Source organism: Adiantum capillus-veneris, chromosome 11 (genome assembly GCF_014529385.1).
Source record: "Adiantum capillus-veneris isolate H3 chromosome 11, ASM1452938v2, whole genome shotgun sequence".
NCBI lineage: Eukaryota > Viridiplantae > Streptophyta > Polypodiopsida > Polypodiales > Pteridaceae > Adiantum > Adiantum capillus-veneris.
In genome coordinates this window covers 133473550-133490832 of record NC_140941.1, presented here as the reverse complement: position 1 = coordinate 133490832, position 17283 = coordinate 133473550, and positions in this window count along the sequence as shown.

The window sequence follows — 17283 nt, the reverse complement described above, 5'->3', positions numbered from 1 at the left end:
AAAGTGAAGGGAGTAAAGAGGTGTGGCCACATCATAAAAAACGTTGGTCACTAAGAGCCAAAATTTGACTTTTTTTTCAAAAAAGTTATTTTACTTCTTTTTGACTTAAAACTCCCCCCAACATATATTCATATCAAAAATTTATTTTTTGACCTTTTTTAAACCTACAAGCAATAAAAGTCCATTTTTTCAAAAAAATTCTGTCCCCCAAAAAAAAAAATCTTTGTTCTCTCTTCCTCCTCCCTCCTCTCTCCCTCTCCTCTCCCTCCCTACCCTCTTCTCTCCTCCTCCCCTCTCTCTCCCTCTCCCCCATTGCCCTCTTCTCTCCTCACATGTTCCTCCTTCTCCCTCCCTGCCCCCTTCTCTCCTCCTCCTCCCCTCTCTCTCTCTCTGTCTCTCTCCCCCACTGCCCCCTTCTCTCCTCCCATGTTCCTCCCTCTCCCTCCTCCCTCTCTCTTTTCATCCTTTGCTTCTTCACACAACAACTACCATGGTGCTCACGGACATCACAAATTGTATGCATACATATTTGCTTGTCCGCAATGTTTGCACGGAAGGCCGCATGTGAGGGTGAGCAGAGGTCATCCCACAAATGTCGTACCGTTGGTGAGACGAATGTTGATGGTTCTTCAATATCTAGCCAATAACATCACATATTTAAATAAAACACCCCTTGTGCAAGGTAACAATATACTTCTTACTTTTGGTTGTGTTCTTCTTATCATATACTTTGAAGTCTAAGGTGTTGCCTCTACTTGTTTTGTAGTGCTTGGCACAAAGGTTGCTTTTGTGCACAAATAGTGAAAGGTTGTAGGTTTGAGAGGCAAAGTGTCACCACTTTTTCTCTAAAACAGTCTTCTTTGTTACATCTTGCAGGTAGGTGATTCAAATCCATGCTTATTAGAGGTATCTCATCCTAATGTATATTTTATGATTGTTTATTCCCAGTTGGATGGAAATACTTGCAAATTTGTACAACGTATACTTAACAAGTGTCTTTATTATACAGCTTGCAAATGTTGAATTCATACATAGTTTTGTTACAAGGTGACCTCTTAATATGCTAGTTGAGTGGCGTTGTTTGCAAGAATGGCTTAAGGAACTGGCATAACATGAAGCTTTTACGGTGGCACAAAGCTCTCCTCAGTGTGGCTCCCACTACACCAAAAATCATTATGCTAACATGGAGAGATCCCTAGTAGGACAATGCAACAACTTTTCATCAGTAGCAACGCACCCTTTCCTAACATGAGGGCACTCCTACCAAAGATATTTTTATGTGATAGGTCACCCCATGAGCATACCATGTCATGGAATGGATGTAAGAATTATGACCGCACTACTCTTTGGAAGTTGTTCACAAATGTATGTTTATCAAAGTTAATGAGAAGAAATTTGGACTTTTTTGTTTGTTGATGTGTAATAGCACTCTAGGTCTACCATATTTTAGATTGTTTGATAAGTTAAATAAGATTTGTAGTCATTCAAAGTGTAAATTTGCTTTTCTTTGGTAAGATTGTACATGAGAAGACGTAATAAAGTATAAGAGATCTTGACGGAATAAACCTCGATTAGATTCCTACCATGCACTTGTTTTAACCCTTTGATTTCTATCCCTGTGGGAAGTCCAAGGGTGGTCTATTTTCAAATTTTTAGCAATACCTTTTTTAAAAAGAAAAACTTGGTTATTTTAAAGTTTGTTCACAATCTAGGAGTTCATTTTGGTTGTTTTCCTTCAGTTTCAATTTTTGATCTAGGGCACTCCTTGGAATCCACTTTTGAAGGTGTTAGGGTGAAAATTGGAGAAAGTTTTTTATGTGGGAAATACAGTCCTTAATACAATAAAAAACATTGGTTCTTTGAGTATTTTCACATTCCATGGTTTTAATGCTCGTTCGAGCCCGTAGATTAAGGAAAAAGTAAGAAATATTTGTTTTACATCATTTTTAAAGAAATTGCCAACTTGCACTTTGATTTTTGGAGAATCCAAGTAGGATATGATTTTTTCGCATCACACGATGGTCGAAGAGCGTATTGAGATGAACAAATTTATGTGAGATAAGCCCAGAGAGATTCGGAGCCGATTGGAAACTAGAAGCTCTTGAAAACAGCCTAAAAGTTCAACACTTGAATCATGGCCATGCATTAAAAAAAACTTGAATCATGGCCATCAACACTTGAATCATGGCCATCAAAACTTACCACTTGAATCATGGCCATGCATTAAAAAAAAGCTTGTACTCGCCATTTTAAGGCCCCAGGCACCCTCAACAAGAGGGGCCACAAGGACGCGCAAATTGGCCATCCAATAAAAATTGGATGGCCAATTTGCGCGTCCTTGTGGCCCCTCTTGTTGAGGGTCCCTGGGGCCTTAAAATGGCAAGTATAGGCTTTTTTTATGCATGGCCATGAGATAGAACTGGGCAGTTTAATGCGTTCATAGCAAACTCCCCTCCCCCCTCCAATGGCAAATACCTATACCTTGTATCATGCTTATCAACCATTTTTTACTTCCTTGTGTCCATCCCCTGTTCTTGGAAATATCTTGGTCCCTATTTGTCCCTGGATGGCTATTATGTGCACCCTCTTGTTGAGGGTCCCTAGGGCTTTAAAATGACAAATAGGGGCTTTGTTTTAATGTATGGCCATGAGATAGAGGTGTAGTGCTTGATGTACAAAGTATTTACTAAGTAAAATTTTCCTATATCATGTGCGTTCACCACAATGGATTGAAAGTACCCCTTATAGGCCTTACCTACACATGTTTTTGTAGCTTTATAAGAATATAAATTCCCTTCTGTTGAACACATGTGCTATGTTACATATACTTTAGTGAACTCCCCAGGTCAAAGGCCTCACAAATTTTTTCACTAAACATTTAGCACTAGAAATCAACCAAACAAGGAGCCAATTTTTACTTCCTTGTGTTCACCTCGTGTTCTTGGGAATATTTTGGTTAAGCCATTTCTGGTATTTGAAACCACATGTGACCCCTATTGTTATAGTATCCAACCAAAGGTTTCTTGATTAGCAGTTTACATAGGCTCGAGTGATACATATCTTCTATGTTAACAATGAATGTATCTATAATTTATGTTTACACTTTCTCTACCTAAATAAGCTAGATAGTAAAAATCAAATCTGCAATTTAACAATTAAGTTCACAAGGTGATAGCTATTGGTATGATCTTTAGCAATACCAAAGATATAACTACCAATAGCAACGATGAATAGGGATATTTAACAAGAATTGATACCAAAAACTTGTCAACACTACTCAAAAAGGTGGAAACCCAAAGGCTTTACAATATATGTATGATGAAACACGAATCAATAATAAGTCACCCCTATATATCTACACCTCCATCTCAAGTTGTCATTTCTCTAACTAAGTCAAGCTTGGGATAGGCATAATATGGAAACATTAACATGTTGGAAAGTAAGGATTTAGCTTTCTCAACTTGTGAAATGTTGTTAATGATATATTTCAACATCCCCAAATGAGGACATCTTGACAAAGGTTATGATCCATTTTGAGAGGAGCTATCCTAGTGTGAAACTATGTGGTGGACAAGAGGAAGAGATGTGGGAGAAGCTTGATTGGTGCTACAATGGAGATGGGAGAAAGCTAGCAGAGAGATAATGTTGGACTATAGGGGGTGCATGTGATTGTTGTAGCCATGGAGAGCTTGGAAAAGGGTTTGTAGAGAGAGAAAATCACTTTTTAGCTATAGAATAGGTTTGGAAAGACTTTAGAGGGTGGAAAATGATGTTTTGAAATTTTTTGGAATTTTTAGTGCACGTTTATGACTTTTGGAGGTCAAAAATACTTTTTTGACAATGAAATAGGTTAGAGGACCTTTTAAGGAGGAAAATTTTGAAATTTGATTTTTTTTTAAAATTTAAAATTTTTAGTGTATTTTTAAATCCGGGCCAAAAAGTGGGGGAAAAGAGGTCAAAGTGGTCCCCCCCCCTCCCCCCCATCCCTTTCCCCTAGCCACCTCCCTTACCTTCTCACTAGGTAAGAGACCATTAAGAGGTGTAAGGCTACCTTGTCCCTCTACTTTTTTGAGGTATAGAGTGTGTCCACCACCCTCTCCCTATTGGTTGGCCTCTAATTAACCTTAATCCCAAAGGACCCCTAGAGGGTTCATATTTTTCCTAATGTCTCTAGGATATCTTAGAAAAGCCATAGTACTACTATTTTTCCTAGAGTCATAGACACACAAATACTCAAGTGTAGATGAATCTCTAGATGAGGAAGACAAATACTTGTAAGAGAAGCATAACAACAACAACATTGTCTCTATTTGTAATTATTTTCATGAGGCTGGATTCCTCTATAAATGCAATATAAATATGTTTTTTTGTTAAATGGTGTCGCATTGAGTGAGTATTTAATTTAGATTACTGGAGTTTCATACAGATTTGAGAAATATTGTTGACCTTTATGGAAGACACTTGTTAAGTATATGTTGTACAAATTTGCAAGTATTTCCATCTACCAGCTGGGAATAACAAAAAGCTAGGAAAGCCTACTTAAAACTAGCTTCTTGAATGCCCTTGTCTCCTTAACCCTACACAACATTAGCATTAATCCCTAAAAAATAGGATTCCTTTTACAAGGCCCACGCAAAGTCCATATTTCTCCTAATGTGTTGTCGGTTGAAAAATATGCTCGAAAAGATGAGTTCTACATCGCGTTTTGGTCGTGTCTATGCGCCTCATGGCAATGCATGGCCAAAAATCTTATTTTTTCGTATTGGTTGCAAATCATTTTTCTCCATGGCTTTGCTTGCAACGTCGGTGGAGTATCCGGTACTTTCCAGGTTTTGATGTTCTGAATTGCAATTGCATGAGGAATATGGACTGAGCATGGAGGGCAAGCTGCCCAAGGGTTTAACAGACAAGGACCTGCCACCTGAATAATGGTAAAAAATGTTCAAGATGCCAGAGAAGAAGAAGATTAAGATCTTCCTCTACCAGGTGCATGACCACCTTTACGATACATGTAGACTTCTGTATCAGAAGGTCTACCAGGCTGCCCCCTTTAATGGTGAGCTCATGACGAGGTTTCCGAGAGGGTTTGCATATGAATACTGTGATGCTGCCAAAGCAGACCCCAACAACCATAAGATTGCATGGGCTTTGGTTGGGGATCAAGTATTAGAGAATGTCAAGAGCCAGAAAAGGGGGCTCAATCAGAAAATACAAAAGTTCATGTCCAATTACGGCATGAAGGAAGCCCCCACATTTGAAGGACTGATAGAGAATGTTGTGGACGATCTTACGGCGTCCAGCCACCCTCTACAACACATGTGGATAGCTTCTCAGCCCCTCTACACAACATGGGTGGATAATCTTGCCGATGACCTTGAGCAGCAGGTAGAGGTAGAAGAGAAGGTGAAGTTTGCAAAGACTGTCCTGGCTACAAAGCAAGACTTATGGTTGCTCAATGAAGATACCTCTTCAGCTTGTGCACCCATCACTTCAGAGGTGGAGAGCCTTAGAGAGGAGGTGGAGAAACTGAAAGCCTCTCTAACAGAAAACGTAGCTGCGGGTGCCAACAAGGAGGTTGAAATCGGAGCCCTTACAAGGGTACTCTCCAAGTCCTTTGGATTCAATGATGTCGCAAGGATGAAGGGGGAGGTGTCAGCCATGCAGGTACTCCAATCTTCTCTGTCTTTAAAGTGTATAAAGTACTAGAAAGTGCTAAAAGTGGTTGAGAGTGCTCACCTTTTAAGCACTTGCAAGTACTTTCAGCCACCTACAGGCTCTTTTAAGCACATGCAAACATCTAGAAATGCATGCAAGTGCTTACAGGTGCATAAAAGTGGTTAAAAGTGCTTGCAAGTGCTAAAAAATGCTTGACTAGTTAGCACTTGCAAACACCTTAACCACCTGCAAGCACTTCCAAGCAAACACCTAAAAATACCTGCAAGTGCTAAAAAGTGCTTAACTTTTATGCACTTGCAAGCACTTTGAACAACAATTTGGCACATTAAAGCACTTTGAAGCACTTTCAACCACTTGGAAACTCTTGCAAGTGCTTGAAGAAGATTCAAAGTGGTTAAAACTGCTTCAAAATGCTTTCAAAGTGATTAAAAGTGTTTTTTGCAATCACTTCAGAGCACTTTTAACCACTTTAAAGAAAGAAGCAATTTTAAACCTTGCAAGCACTTGCAAGTAGTTGAAAGTGCTTCAAAGTGATAAAAAGAGCTTCAAATTGCTAGCAAGTGCCTTTCAAAGTGCTGCAAGTGGACAGATTGAGCACCTGCAAGCACTTCCAAGTACTTTCAAACACCTACAAATGCCAGCAAGTGCTAAAAAGTGCCTAATTTTTATGCACTTGCAAGCACTTTGAACCACCTGCAAGGATATTAAAGCACTTTCAACCACTTGCAAAGTCCTGCAAGTGCTTGAAGGTGCTTCAAAGTGCTTAAAATTGCTTCAAAATTCTTTCAAAGTGCTTAAAAGTTTATTTTGCAATCACTTCAGAGCACTTTGAGGCCACTTCTAAGACCTTGCCAGCATTTGCAAGTGGGTGAAAGTGCTTCAAAGTGCTAAAAAGAGCTTCCAAGGGCTAGCAAGTGCCTTTCAAAGTGCTGCAAGTGGACATATAGAGCACTTGCAGGCACTTGCAAGTGTCTACAAGTACTTGAATGTTCCAGCAAGTGCTCCAAGGTGCTTGCAAGTGTCTACTACTAGGGCCTGCATGTCCCCCATTATGGTTGGTTATGCAATAATCTTCCTTTGTTTTTAATTTTGTACATAAAATAGTTCAGGAAATGGCCACGGAGCTTGGTGAGTTCAGAAGGCATGCCTCCTTCAAGAAGGGGTCTAGCAAGTTCATGAAAAGAGAGGGCAGGGCCCTTCTAGTACCTACTCCAGCATCCAAGTCTAAATTTAGTGTGGATATTGTTTTATTGTCTAGAAATTGTGTGGCCAACAAAAATGCATTTGACAGTCTTATCATCCAATTTTTTGTGTTGTGTTTGTGGCATCAAAGAGTGTGCTAAACAACCAAAAACGTGTCTGTGATCAATAGGTGGCTTTCTATCATGCCATGCTTCATATGGAGTCATAGACTGCAAATCTTTTGTAGGACACTTGTTGAGTACATAAGTGGCACACATGATTCCCTCAGGATGTGGCAAAGCTTGACCCTTGACCATACATCTTTCCATCTCCATATGCAACTTGTTCTTCCTTTTAGCTACACAATTTTTTTGAGGCGTATATGGCACTATACATTGGTGTTTTATCCCACAACTAGCCAGAAATGCATTAAATTCATGAGACATATACTTCCCCCCTCGATCGGAATGGAGGGTACCTATAGTACATTTAGAGATATTTTTAGCCATAGCCAAAAATTGCTTGAAGCACATAAACACCTCGGACTTAGATTTAAGCATCATTAGGAGATTTCGGAGGTCTTTTAGAGGGCCTTATTGAGGAGAGAGAAAAGGAGGCGCATCCAATGAGTAGCAAGGCAACATAACGTAGAAAATAGAAGAAATAAATCAAGAAATACAAAAAAATGACGAAACGGGGGTAATATCTTGTTTTTACAAATTTTACGGCATCCATATGTGGACCCGTTGTAAACGGAGTCTGCTAGTTGTAAAGGTACTGAAAGACAGCTACAAAAATATATCATACTCCCACCACCAAAATCTCTTGCTCCGTTAAGAAAGCGTTCAAAACTGAAATTCCCTCCATTGCAAGCAAGTTCAAGCTTTCTTCTTCCACTTAGTAAGAGCCATGGCTTCTTCTTCTTCCTGTCCTAATAGCTCTAGGGATTGTTGTACTCTCTCCCCAGCTAGCCTTACCATTAGTCTGCCAAGGAGGCCAAGTAGCACCATATGCTCTATCACCATCTCAAACACCATCAATATAGATAGTCAATGGAAACAACAAACGATATCCAAAGGTTCTTGGGTTCTTATGCAACTAAGAAGGAGGAAAAGATCCTCTACAGCAATCTATTTTTTTCAACATGGAAAGAAAGAGTGCTAGATTTCAAAGTGGAGGTCCGCAAGAAAACTGTTAAGAAAGTTTGGTTCGGCATGTCTACAGTCACTCTGACGTGATTGCAAATGGCAGAGATGTCTCATTGGTTTATCATCCATGATGCAACTATAAGTGCTTTCTTAGCCTTCCTTTTGTATTCTTCCTTTCAGACCTGGTTGTTCTCTTACTTTCTTAGAACTATATTAAATGAGGTAGATCTATTTCTCTAAAGTATTCCTAAATTTTGTTCAATTGTTAGAATAAGTGGTCTCCTACTTTTGGTTATTGCAATTGCAAATGTCTATCCTTCATCATACAAGGAATAGGAGCCAGTGGTGTGTATTGTAGGTCTCATATCTGTAATCCACACTCACATTGGTGTTTTACATTATGTTGGAAGAACTAGCAAGAACCTTGCAAATGAGGGGATTTTCTTCTACAAGCACTTCTACCAGCTCAACCAGAGAAATCAAAAAGGTACTTTGGTTAAACTCCATCTCCCTACAAGTTGGAGTTGTATTGACTGACCCGTCCTGAACACCACAATGTGTGAAGCTCTCCGAAGCAAGCTGACTAGGGATGTGTAGAGGTCCCTACGAAATTTTCTACCCACCAAATTGGTAAGATGGCTAATTTATATTCTATAAGTCTATTTGTGGAACTATTTCACACATGCTATATACATGTTGCAAAGACAATATTAGTATGTAAATCTCTAGACACTTGCTTTTGTGACAAGCTTCTTGATAGAGGGTGGTATATTAAAGAGGTGGACGACATACATGCATTGTCCACTCTGGTGGACAAGTACATGATCGGCACACAGTCACTTCTCATCTCCTTCTGGTGTGTGTGTGTGTGTGTGTGTGTGAGAGAGAGAGAGAGAGAGAGAGGAGAGAGAGAGAGAGAGCTAACCAAATAGATGACCTCTGCAACCTCCGAGAAGACCTCTACAACCAAGGTGCAAAGCTAATATTGCTAAAGACTCCTTCAAGCGTTTTCAACCAATTGAAGGCATCACATAGGACCATTTCTATCCACGAAGAGAGGTATTTCTAGAGTGTTTGTTGATGTAGTGGGGAGAGAGAGAGAGATAGTGTTTTTGAGTGTTTATTGTGTTTGAAAGAGGAAGACACACACACACACACACACACACACAGAGAGAGAGAGAGAGAGAGAGAGAGAGAGAGAGAGAGAGAGAGAGAGAGAGAGAGAGAGAGAGAGAGAGAGAGAGATTGAGAGATAGTGTTTTTGAGTGTTTGTTGTGTTTGAAAGAGGAAGACACACACACACATACACAGAGAGGGAATACCTAGATCATAGCACGACGCACGATAGACTATGTTCTTTACTCAATATTGAGCCCACGCGCCGTGATACACACACACACACACACACACACACACACACACACACACACACACACACACACACACACAATACAAGATCATTGGACCAAGGCACGTGATAGCCTTTGTTCACTTTTCAATTTTCAGTCTTCGTGCCGTGATCCAGAGAGAGAGGGGGGGGGATAGAAGAATTCGAGCACGGCGCACGATTAAGTGTTTGTCCTCCTCAAATTCCAGCCCGCGCGCCGTGATCCACACAATGAGAGAGAGAGAGAGAGAGAGAGAGAGAGAGAGAGAGAGAGAGAGAGAGAGAGATGATTTTTTCTCATACAGTGGAATTGCAAGAACAAAGGCAACAGCAAGGAAGGCATGCAAAGGACCAAGGCTTGCAAAGAAAGCATGTGGAAGGTCTTAGTAAGAAGAAAAGACCAGGTAAACCAATGAAGATATAGAAGGGACCAAGAATGAAGAATATTCAGAGAAACATGGGTTTATTTAGAGGGATGAGAAAAGCTTATAAATGTATCGAGCTTTGTGTCCCTAGCTACAGTAAGGCAAATTTGCGAGGAGGCATGTGATGGTACAATGAGATGGAAGGCTGTTGCCCTGCTCTGTCTTCAAGAAGCAGCAGAAGATTTTTTACTAGAGTGCTTTAATGATATCACCATTGTTGTTGCTCATGCTCACCGTGTCACAATAATGGACAAGGACAGTGAGACGCTCAGGAGAGTACGTTAGAGATACGATAAGCTCCTCATCCCTAATGAGTTTATTGATCCTAAAATGAAGGATATATTGCTAATACCACCAGGCCGACGGGAGCAAGGGGTTAAGATTCATGAGGTTACTCATGATGTGAACACTAGAGATAGAGCTGAGCAAGAAGAAAGACGTTACCTTGAAGCAGAGAAATTAAAGAGGATACAGACTGCTGCTGCTAATAAAGAGGCACAGAGGAGAAATTATGGACTAGTTACCACACTTAAATGAAAGAAACAAGGATATTTTATATTCCATGAAAGAAGGAATGTTAGCAACCATTCCCCTTGTGTTGGGTATAAAGCCCAATGTGGTCGCCCAGGTAAGTGGGTGGGCCGCCAGGTATGTACACATATTATTTTGTAAAAAACCTAATAAGAACTCACTATGCTTTGTACATTACAATAGAGAGAGTTAACCATATCGTCGTGCTCTTCTTCTCACACTCTCTCGCGTCGCACTTTCGCTTGTACTCCTTCAACTGGTATCAGAGTTCAGATCGAGGCTCGGGGCAGCACTGCAGGAAGCTAGAGTCACCTGCTTAGATTGGAGTAAGATTCAACAGGCGAAGACATGGCCCCAATCCTGTGGGATAGCCCAAAGGGCTTGGTGCTCTCAGAATTTCATTCTGAGGTCATCTCGACCACCGTTCGGCTTCGACAAAGTTCTGCGTAGGCCATTTTTGACTATGTGGTCTCGACGGGTGCAGATCCGACTCTACAAATTTGGGGTTTCGGCCTACCACTGCAGGTGCTGAGGATATCGTCACTCCCAGAGTGCTGATTTGTGGTTGTCTACACATCGAAGGACGGCTCACAGTTCTTGGAGGCATGTCACATACAACATGGGTGCATCTACACACAGACTGTAGGCGACATCCACTAGTTCATCAGGTAGCTTGTGTTTGCTGCTTGATATTTCAGATTTCATCCTGACATTGCAGGTACTTCCACATGGGATGTATTGTCAGAGATGATGTATGTCTGTTGAGGGTTTGCTGGCTGTGAGTCACGCAGCAAACAACCGTCGCAGCGGTTACAGCATACAGTGGGAAATTTGTGGATGTATGACTTTGTGGGAAGTCTATGTATTGTCAGATTTACTGCAGCCTTTGTTGAGGGTCGAGTGAGGTTTTATTGAGCTAGGGGATTCTCGAATGTTGAGATCCTTTCGGTGATACAGGTTCTGGAGCGATCCCTTGAGCACCCTTAGATAGGCAGCTAGGATGTATTGACTGTGAGTTAGACAGTTGGGATTCCATCTTTGCTTTACTGCCGTTGAGGCATTGTCGTAGTCTATGCTTACAAGACAGTGAGAGACAGTACATGTGCAGGACAGGTTTACCCACAGCTTACAGTGTTAGAGAGACAGTGTTTTTTTGAGCTGTTTTTTGGTCTGTTTTTTGAGTACACCAGAGCCATTTTACAAAGGAGACTCTGCTGAAATTTCTGCAAAACCTGAAGCTTTCTTGGTTCATTTGACAGGTTGATATTGGTTCAGAGGTCAGTTTACAAGGGAAACTCTGCCGAATTTTTCCCAGGAAAGTAAACTACTGTGAAGCGTAGCTATGGCTGGATCACAGGACACTGCTCTTTACAATATCAAGAAGTTGGATGGAACCAATTTCCCATTGTGGAAGAAGCAGATTTGGCACGTGTTGGTACAAAAGAAGCAGATAAAACCTATAAAGCTCAAGGGGATAAAACCACAAGATATGGACGAAGATGAATGGAGCGAAATGGATGAATTGGCACTTTCTACCATTATGATGACTTTGACAGAAAGCGTTTACTTCAATGTAGCAGACCAGCTGTCGGCTTATGAAGCATGGACAAAGCCGAGTGATCTTTATGAGAAGCAGAGTGTAGCTTCACAGGTATACTGGCTTAAAAAGCTTGTTGACTTGAAGATGAAAGAAGTGACACCTATGTCCAATCATCTGAATGAATTCAACACCATCTACAGTCAATTGTCAGCTCAAGGTGTCAAGTTTGATGAACCTGTTAGAGCTATGTTCCTATTGATCACATTGTCGGAAAGTTGGGACACTTTTCGCACAGCTTTGAGTAATTCTACACCTCCAGATGGTTTGACCATAGCAGGTATAGAAGGCAGTCTGCTTACTGAAGAAACCAACAGAAAGACAATGGACAAAGGCAAAGGAACAACCTTAGTTGTCAGGGGAAGGACCAAAGAAAAGTACAAAGGTGGAAAGAGGAATCAGTCTCGTAGCAAGTCTCGCAGTGCTAAAGGCAAGAGTGACATAGAATGCTACCATTGTGGCAAGAAGGGTCACATGAAAAGAGACTGCAGAGAATGGAAAGCAGAAAAAGGCAAAGAGAAAGCTGAAGACCATGGTGAGAAGAACAAGTCCTCAGTGAAGATTCAAGAAATAAATGTGACAAACACTGTTGCAGATGATGACAGTCTAGTGTCAGGAGACATCTACTTCTTGAAGAATACAATGGACTCAGCTCTTCTTACAGCATCTGATAGACATGCACTGAGTGACTGGATTATAGACTCAGGGGCATCACTTCATGTGTCTCCAAACAAGGAGCGGTTTACCTCTTATGTGACCACTACAGATCATGTTCGGCTAGGCAATGGGCAGACATGTGAGATCTTAGGTGTTGGAGATGTTCAATTGAAGTTTCAGAATGGCTCTTCTTTCACGCTGAAGAATGTGAGACATGCTCCCGCAATTACAAAGAGCTTGATCAACACAGGTTTACTTGATGATGCTGGCTACGTCATCACTTTTGGACAGAACATGTGGAGGATATCCAAGGGTTCTATGATAGTAGCACATGGAGTAAAGTCTGGAGGACTTTACATGATTTATGTATCAAATGTCTCTAAAAATGTAATCAATGTAACCGAGCAGCCGAACGTTTCTTTGTGACATAGCCGGTTAGGACACATGTCCAAGAAGGGAATGGAAATCTTGTCTCGTTCTGGTTATTTGCTTGGCTTTTCATTTAATGATTTTGAATTCTGTGAACATTGTCTGTATGGTAAGCAAACACAGCAGCCACATAAGCATAGAAGCAGTAGAAGAGATACACAGTTGGCACTTGTTCATAGTGATTTGTGTGGACCTATGCCTAACCTATCTCTAGGGGGAGCTTCTTACTTTATGACATTTATAGATGATTACTCGAGGAAAGTATGGGTTTACTTTCTCAAGCACAAGGATGAAGCGTTTAGTGTTTTCAAAACGTTTGTGACACTTGTGGAGAATCAGAGTGGCAAGAAGCTTAAATGCTTACGCACTGACAATGGTGGAGAGTATGTTTCAAAGGCCTTTCAGGACTTTTGTGAGTCAAAAGGTATAAAACGCGAACTTACTGCTCCTTACAATCCTCCTCAAAATGGTGTTGCTGAGAGGATGAATAGAACCATACAAGAGAAGGTCAGAAGTATGTTGTCTAATGCACAGCTGCCAAATGGGTTTTGGGCTGAAGCTGTATCAACAACTGTTCATCTTATAAATAGATCTCCTAGCAAGGTTTTGCAGAAGGATTCAGTGGTGGCAGAGATGGTATGGTCAGGCAAGGTGCCCTCATACAAGCATCTCAGAGTCTTTGGCTGTGAGGCATATACTCACGTTCCAAAGGAATTTAGGAACAAACTTGAGCCAAAGAGTAGAAAGTGCATCTTTCTAGGCTATGGTAATTCTGGTGAGATGGGGTACAGACTTTGGGATCCCGAATCCAGAAAGATTATCCGCAGCAATGATGTTCACTTTAATGAAGCCAAATATCATTCTAAACCAGAGAGGGTTGAGGAGATTAGAAGAGTTGTCTTCCAAGAAGATGGACCTGCACGTGCAAGACAAAATGTCAGGGCTCAAGAGGAGCAAGGACAGGATAGAGTGGAACCACAAGTTGTGGCTGAGTCTGAGCCACCTATTTTGCATAGATCAGGACGTATCACGCGACCTCCTGATAGGTTTGTTCCATCTATGAACTATGTCATATTGACTGATTGCAATGAGCCTTCATGTTACAAGGAAGCAGTGCAAATGAAAGACTCTGGGAATTGGCAATTGGCCATGCAGTCAGAGATGACAGCTCTGCATAAAAACCAGACATGGAAGCTAGTTAAATTACCACAGGGCAAAAAGGCTCTACCTTGTAAATGGGTTTACAGGTATAAGATCACCGCTCATGATAGTCAGCCAAAGTACAAAGCAAGGCTTGTTGCCAAGGGCTTTAAGCAAGAACAAGGCATTGACTTTGATGAAGTCTTCTCTTCGGTGGTCAAGATGACTACATTGAGATGCTTTCTTGCATTGGTTGCCATATTAGATTTTGTGTTGCACCAAATGGATGTCAAGACAGCGTTCTTGCATGGTGATTTAGATGTGGAAATTTACATGCAACAGCCAGAAGGGTTTGTTGAGAAAGGCAAGGAAGATTTGGTATGCCAGTTGTTAAACAGTCGTTATGGCTTGAAGCAATCACCAAGGGCATGGTACCATAAGTTCCACAAGTTTATGCTTTCTCGAGGCTACAAACGTAGTGAGTTCGATCACTGTCTATATACAAAGAAGGCTAAGGATGGCAGTTGGCTGATCCTTATTTTGTATGTGGATGACATGTTGATTGCTGGCAAGCACTTGGAAGAAATTTCAGCTTTGAAGTCAAAGATGGCAAAATCGTTTGACATGAAAGACATGGGTGATGCAAATCATATACTTGGTATGCGCATTGAGAGAGACAGATCAAAGAAATTGATTTGGTCATCTCAAACAGAGTATATTGACAAGGTTTTGCAACGTTTCAATATGGAGAAGGGAAAGGCATTGAGTGTTCCATTGCCACCATATGTGAAACTTAGCAAACACGATTGTCCTGTGTTTGAGGAAGAACAGGCTGAAATGGATAAGATTCCATATGCGTCCGCAGTGGGTAGTTTGATGTATGCAATGATTGCTACTCGCCCAGACATTGCATTTGCACTGGGAGTAGTAAGTCGATACATGTCAAACCCAGGCAAGAAACATTGGGAGGCAGTGAAAGGAATATTGAGATACCTGAAAGCTAAAAAGAGTATGCGTATATGCTATGGGAGTCAGGAGCTAAGTGTAAAGGGTTTTACAGACTCAGATTATGCACGTGACTTAGACAACCGAAGGTCTACGTCAGGGTATGTCTTTACATTGGCTGGTGGAGCAGTATCATGGCGTTCTAGATTACAAGATTGTGTTACTCAGTCTACTACAGAGGCTGAATATGTTGCAGCATCAGAGGCATGCAAAGAATCAATTTGGCTTAATCAACTAGTAACAGATTTGGGAATCAAAGAAGAGATGCATGTGTTATATTGTGATAGTCACAGTGCTATACAATTGGCTCGCAATTCAGTTTATCACTCAAAGACAAAGCATGTGGATGTGAAGTATCATTTCATCAGGGAAATGCTCAAGGATAAGCAAATTCAGCTTGTCAAAGTTCACACCACAGAAAATCCTGCTGATCTACTTACAAAAGGACTTCCCTCAGAGAGCTTTGCGCATTTTTGCAAGCAGTTAGGTGTAGGGTAGTACATCACTTCTCTACATCTCTTGTATATTAGCTTGTATAGTAGATTCTCTCACACTTAAAGTACCACATTGGACTTAAAGTGGGAGGTTGTTGGGGTATAAAGCCCAATGTGGTCGCCCAGGTAAGTGGGCGGGCCGCCAGGTATGTACACATATTCTTTTGTAAAAAACCTAATAAGAACTCACTATGCTTTGTACATTACAACAGAGAGAGTTCACCATATCGTCGTGCTCTTCTTCTCGCACTCTCTCTCGCGTCGCACTTCCGCTCGTACTCCTTCACCTTGTTGATGGTACTCGGCAATTAGCTCTGGATTCTGTTGATATTGGGATTTTGAAAGATCCCAATGCACAAATTACACTCTATTGTTTATTTATGCTTAAAGTAAGTGCCCTTCTCTACCTTTAAGATCTTTTACTTTTGTATTTGGACTCTAACTAAATCCTTGTTATTGATTGTAGCTTAATAAAGAGCCAACTCCCTCAACAAACACATGTTGAAATACATGTTTTAGATCCACAGTTGTTTGTGCCACTCCGAATAAAAAACACACCTCATGGCACATTAGAGAGATGGTTTGTCCACTGTCCAATGCTTCAAGTCACAACTCTGGTGTTCCATACGAATCAAATAATCATTGGAGCCTTATATGCATTGAACTGGATAAACAAGTGGTATGGACTATCAACTCCATACGAGGAACACATTCAGGGATAATAGTGTGAGTGTTGTCATAACCTTGAGTGTTTATTTGGGCTATGGATGATGACCTCAATATTGTTAATAACAAATAACTTTCACTACTCATAGATGTGTAAAAAGATTACTTCACGTCTATGGAAAACTTTGTGGAAATCATGAACTCTACAGGGCAACCTTTAAAGTTGTCGAAGTGCCTAATCAAACAGATCAAAATTCCTGTGGTTGGAGATGTCTTCTCCACGTAGAGTACATACTACAAAGTTTTTTTGCTTTGAATACATTTATGTCTAAGGTATTCCTTGCTATGGTTTAGAACAACTTGGTGCTATTATTAATTGAAGTATTGACCAAAAGTTAATCTAATTTTGCAGAATGCTGTGGAAAATTATACCTTGGAATATCTACAAAGGTACCGCGCATCAATTATTCAACATCTACTATCTCTTTCAATTCCAAGAGTTTTAGATGCAGAAGACAGTTTTGTCGATGACCATATAATAACTTTAACACAATGACCGGTGATGAGGAAGTCATGCCAGTTTCACCACTGGAAACCAAATCCCTAAAACTGACCCAATATTAGAGGAACAAACATCGGTTAGCTTTGCAGTGGGAGCGACTGAAACAATTGAAAATGCTGATGTAAAATGCTCTTCAGAGCCGAGGAATGCAACAGAGGGTCTAGGCTAAGTAGAGGAGGATAAGGGAGTGCCTATTATTGTGGCACAACATGGGGCACATGATCAATATGAAGGAGTACAAGCTCCAATAATTGCTGATGTGAAGAGCTCTTCAGAACCTAGAGAAGATACAGACCATGCACAGGAGGAGGCCAACGTTGCAAATGAAAGCCAGGAATAGACAATAGAACAAGTTAACCATTCGGCCTTGGAAACACAAGTCTT